This window comes from Solanum verrucosum, unplaced genomic scaffold, assembly GCF_900185275.1.
Source record: "Solanum verrucosum unplaced genomic scaffold, falcon-dt-bn FXZP01000081.1, whole genome shotgun sequence".
Lineage (NCBI taxonomy): Eukaryota > Viridiplantae > Streptophyta > Magnoliopsida > Solanales > Solanaceae > Solanum > Solanum verrucosum.
In genome coordinates, this window is record NW_026020233.1 from 946,701 (window position 1) to 952,810 (window position 6,110).

Sequence of the window (6,110 nt, forward strand, 5' to 3'; positions counted from 1 at the left end):
AATGATCAGAAGAACTTTCTCAAAAAGCGTAATAATATAACTTAGAATGTTAAAAGAATTAAACATTCAACTTGGCCAAAATGGCAACCCAAGTCTTAACATAAGAAAAAATAAGAAGACTAAAGAACTAATAATTGACTGTCTATGAAGCCTAAAAAACAACTGAGATGGATGTTGGGACGAGCCCCACAACATCCTAATGAACTAAACTAGAAAGCAAATAAAAGAGTCCTCCGAATGCAAGGAGGCTCAGCACAGACTCTGAGTGCTCAAGCTGGATCAATGAGGCGCTGGATGCTAATCATGGTTACCTGCGTCTGCATCATAAGACGATACAGGACAACTGACATCAGTACATTGAATGTATGAGTATGCGAGTTGGAATGCTAACAAACATATGCTTGATAGAGGCTCTGAAAGTAACACCAACCTGACTCTTCTCAACTCATGAATACTAAACTCAATATAAAGCAATAAAACACATGCACTATATATATATATATATATATATATATATATATATATATATATATATAAAATTTATAAAACAACTGAAAACAATCTTAGTTCGTTAAAGATAAAGCAATAACAAATTTAACTTTACTCATTTAGAAAGTAATATAACTTCTATGGGAGATTCTCTAACCGAAAACCATCACTATGAGCCTAAGTGATGGTACAATGTTTTACCTCACGTTGCCAAGGACCGTCATATATCTGGCCATCGGTATAGAACATGAACTACTAAGTGGATCCACTAGTCTATGCTAAAAAACACTAAGGAATCATCTAAAAAGTATGATCTTTTTTCTGCCCATGATGGCTACATGGTTTATGGGAGCTTGAGTTAATATGAACTCACGTCCCCATATTAGTGCTCAATACTACTCCCAAAATATACTTAGCTCATATGTTTTAAAAATAACTTCTTCTCTGGTTTGACGTGATTGCTCAAACTTAGCTTGAAAAGCTCTCTTGGAATCAATGTTCCCTTTTTGCTGTTTGAAACTCTTTTGGAAATCCTAGTTTCCTCTCATCTCAAATGTGAAAACATTTATTCTTAGAAATACTTAGTTCCCATGTATCATTTTAAAGAAAATGAACTTTGCTCTTACTCTTTACTCAACTTCAAAACATAAGTCTTAAAACAAAGTTAAAACGATTGCAAAACACTTATGAAAACTTGAAATGAACTTCTTTTACTAACTCTTTGATTCTCTTGACTTTACTCTTTACCTTTCTTGAATTTGAATTATGGATTCAAGGATTATGGTTTGTGATAGGAAAGGTCCCTTGATGTTTAAGAATGATTTGGAATGGCTAAACTTGAGAAAAGTTACAAAATCACCATCTTGGAACAAGTTCGCAACGCGGAGATGTTCCTAAATAATTATTCGTGAAATTAATTTTTGAGACAGTGGAGTCCGCGTCCTCTCCGCAACGCGGAACAAATTTCTGTTCACTGGGTGAACAAGTTCGCGACGCGGACTTGTTTCATGAACCTTACTCAACTTTTTCCTTCTTTGTTTTTCAGCCTCAATCCACCTAAATTCAATTATCTTCCTTAAATTCATTTTAAATTCTGATGCCCAGCATGTATACTCAAGAAACTAACTCAAAGCAACCCTAAATTCAATGTAAGGATCTCATAAACATCTCAATTAGTCCTAATTCACTAACAACTTTGGAATTCAAGAATATTTGTCAAGAACATCAATTTTCCAACTCTTCTAGGACGAATTTCACTGAATTAAACCTGCTTGGTGCATGGGTGAATGAACCCAATGCTTTGAGAGACTCATATACCTGGTGGGATCAAATCCTTGAAGAAATCTGGATCAAATCCTTTCGAAATGATGAATCTTGCTTTTCCTCTTCTCTTTTCTCTTGCGTTCTTTCTCCAAAAAAACCCTAACTCTATTTTTCAAAAGCATAAACTGAACCCAGTCAGTTCATCCCCTAAAAATATTACCAAAAATGAATTAATTAAGTTGGGTAAGGAAAAGACCAAGCTAACCCTTAAAAATCCGGATTGGACTTTCCTTATTCCAACAACCCAAATTCCAAAGAGTATAACTCACTCATCTAAACTCGGAATCACCCAAAATTAACGGCGTTGGAAAGATCAATCCAAGATATTTTCAAGCATATCTGGAACTACACTTCACTCATCCTGAGTTAGGAGTTATGATCGTTTGAAGTTGACCAAAAACTCAATTTAACGTACTTAAAATTTTCCAGATTTCCTTACACTTTCCAAAAATAACTAGTTCCAGATTTTAAACTTCCTTCTAGTTCTTTCTAGTTGTGAGATGTTACACTACCAGAGATGAGACTAGAGTTGATGATGTTGTTGCTGAGTCAGAGGCTGAGATTGATGAGAAGCAGCTTGGTGTTACTGATGCGGCTGACTATGATGACATAGCGGACCTAGAGGGAGCCAGGGTGCATACAAATGTGCAGGCATCTTACTTTTTAGGCTATTTTTGTTTTTAGTTTCATTTTAGAATAACTGCATATTTATTTATTTATATTTGGGGGGGGTGAGGTATTTTCATACCTACCTCTTGTGATTATTTTGTGAATATTGGTTTTATTTTGATTGTGTTTTTGTGAATATTGGAGCTTATTGGTTTATATATATCTTGGTTGACTGGATCGTGGTTGTTGATAAATTGTGGCCCATCAATTTAATTTGAAAATGTTGTTGAAATGGTTTTGAAACAAATTTAAAAAATATTGCCACCTCTTTTGTGTGTGATTGTGGTTGTTCTTGTACAAATTTGAGTGTCAGTTGTGGTCAATACCGATGACTTGAATAGTGCTCTCAATTGAACGAAATGAATGTGCAGCTACGATTGTCGATGAAGTCTCTTGTTATGAGCATTGCACGCTGGCTAGAAAGTGTGGAGTCTTGTTTGACAATTGTACCAATGACTTGTGTGGTGAGGTTGTCTTGAACATTGTGCTTGATGACATCTAGAATTTGCCCCGTTGGTCCGATTGATTGAGTGAAGCAAGCAATCTTAGACAAAAGTTTTGAAAAGTGAGCCAATTTGACAATATACCTCTTTGATGTCAACCTTGTGAGAAGTGTGAACCTTGCTTGGCACCTTTTGAGTCTATCCTTTTCTTTGAAAGAAATTTGAACAACTTTGACCTCTTTATCCCATCACCCATAACCTTCATGAAGTATTGGTTCGTTTGAATAGCCAACTTTGGCCAAAGGTCTAAGTTGGAGGTGTGGTGAAAAAGAAGAAAAGTCAAGAAGTGCAAAAAAATCCCTCTTTAATGGATTGTTTTGAAAAAGATGGAACCCCTCCGTGTAAAAAAAAGAAGAAAGAAAAGAAAATGACTGAAAAAGAGAAAAAGTTTGTGAAATAAAATGTGTGAAAATAGTGGGAAAATGGGGTATCCGGTGATTCATGTTTAGTTAAATAATGGGGTGGATTATGAACATGTTTGAAAGTGAAAGAGAAGAAGAAAAAGTGATTTTCAGGCCATACTTCTTGAAGGTAGTAACCACTAAGCCTAAATGACCATACATTTACACTCAGCTCCTTTACAAGCTTTGAAAAGATCTTTGTGATCTTGAGTGAGCTAAAACGAATGTTGATTGGAAAATAAGGGCAAGCCTATGGGTGGAGTCATGCATGTGTTCGTCTTTGCGAGTGTGAGAGTTGTATGCAATTTCTTTACCTTAAATTTTTGAGAAATTTTGTGTGAATATGGAATCATCTTTGTTGTGAGGGCATTTGGGTACCTTTGCTGAGCTTGAACTTGCATTTGAAGCAAGCATTATGAGCTTAAGTACACTTGATAATGGTGAGTGCACAATTGAGCATTGTATGTATAGTTTGAACCTTTTGTGTGAATTCATGTTGAGCCTTAAGAAGCATTGTTTGTAGACATCTTGTTGAACCGATTGATCTTGAGTTTTACTTGAGGACAAACAAAAGTTTAAGTTGGGGGTATTGATGATTCCGAGATTTCAACTCATTTAGGGATTTGTTTTGATAGTTTTAGTGTCCTCAAATGCCTAATTTATGCTCTAAACTGATGTTAAAGTGTTGATTTGCAGCTATGACGGTTAAGGAGCAAACAAGCTGAAGAAGTGATGAAAAGCAATCCTGGTGATCGCCAATACCACTTGGCGAACCGTCGAACGACTCCGTGATATCAACCTTGATTTCCTAAAGTCACAGAACCTTGAAGACCAATGGCCAATGCAAACTGGCGATGAATTGGAGCAAAGGGCGGATCGTCGACTGGTTCGGTGAGGCCCGACTTACTTCACCCAATGGTCTTTCAAGCTAAAAATTGGGCAACTATAAATTGAAATTTTAAATGAAATTTTAAGGAGTTTTTAGATTTCTTCCAGTTCTAATTCCCTGAGTTGAGAGTTTTTGAGTTTCCGTTGTAGACTTTGTAGCTTTTGAGCCTAAAACTTGAGGATTTGCAATTGGGTTTTGGAATTTCTTCAATTTGAATCATTGTAAAGACTGGAAAACCTTTACCCAGATCATAACTAATGTATTTGGTAATGGTTTCTCTCATTTTATGATGTGTAGCTAAAACCCTAATTCTTGGGGTGTGATCATGTGATTATTTGTCTAAATAGCTTATGTGTATTGTTGTTTAATGATTTATTTGATGTTTTAATGTGGGTTTAATCATCAGCTAAGTTTTAATCTATGAATTGTAGTTGCAAATGCAATTCTAACTTGGAGTTCTTGGCTTGCTTAAGAAAGAGGTTTTGGAACCAAAGCTTTTGATTAATGATAGTACTTATTGGGTTGATATGGGTTCAGCTCGAGATAGTGAATCCTAAACTCGATTCTACTTATCTAGCTCGAGAGAGTGGATAAATTAAGGTTGTGGGTTGTTTAGTAGTGTAAATCTTGTCAAGGTTCAAGAGAACTCGCCTGAACCGTGATAGTTGTTCAAGAGAAAACTATTGCACTTATAGTCTAGCCTACCCATAATGATCAACATATTATTGTTAAATTTCAATTACCCATATAGTGTAATTAGTCTATAATCGATCACATCCCGAGAATTTCTCTTAATCTTGTTTAAACCCCAATTTTCGTATTTGTTTTAGTTGTTAATTGAAAAACCTAATCCCTCAATCTGACATTTGTTGTCACCCATTTAAATTTAGCAAAATGTTTTTGATAATTTCTATTCCAACCACCAATTAGATTACATTCATAACTTCGTAACTGAATTTAAACTTGTACTGCTCCCTATGGGTTCGACCCCAACTCTTCGTTGGGTTTTATACTAGATTACGATTGCCCACACCTAGTACTGGATGAGGTGTGGTTGAGCGTTTGTCATTAATCTTCTGAAAGCTTGTAAGTTCCCTCGATTTATGTCTTCTAATTCCTACTTTGAAGTGTTCTTGCGCTTTCTTTGGTGAGACTGTTTTGAGCTCAATTCTGCTCATATTCAGCCCATTTCAAGGTCCTTGAGCTAGTACGGACCTTGTGACAGAATAAATTTTGTGATTCCACGTGTGGGTCACACAGTCCTATTTTGACCCAATTTTTGGGTCCAAAATTTTTATGGCAATTGAGGTATCAATTCGCTCGTGTTGACATCTACATCGGTAATTTGATAATGTAGCATCATTCGTAGGCAGCTCGAAAGAGAAAATCTCCAGAATAGATGTTCGAGTACGATTTCAGCCTTAAGGTAGATTACGGTTCTCCCTTTTTGGACATGACTTAGTCTCTATTCAATTTAAGTTATAGGATCGTTAGGAAGGTTGTATGATGCGAATTTAGACTTGTATAATCTCTAGTCACTTTTTGGCTATTCTCGGAGGATTATCCTAGTACTTTAGTCGTAAAGCCTTAGATAAGAATTAGCCTTAGTCTTGATTGACGATTTAGGATCTTTAGAATGGTTCTATGTTGTTTAAACTTAGATTTATGTGCGTTGATTATTTTTTAGTGTGGTTGTGTGCATTTTCTACTTATCTTAGCGTTATTATCCCATTATTATTGCATTTGTGGGCCAGATGTCTTGGACTTTGAATGACTGGAGTTCTAGGTTAGTATGATTGTGTTGTGATGGGTGTCTACCCTATTGTTTGGGGTGGT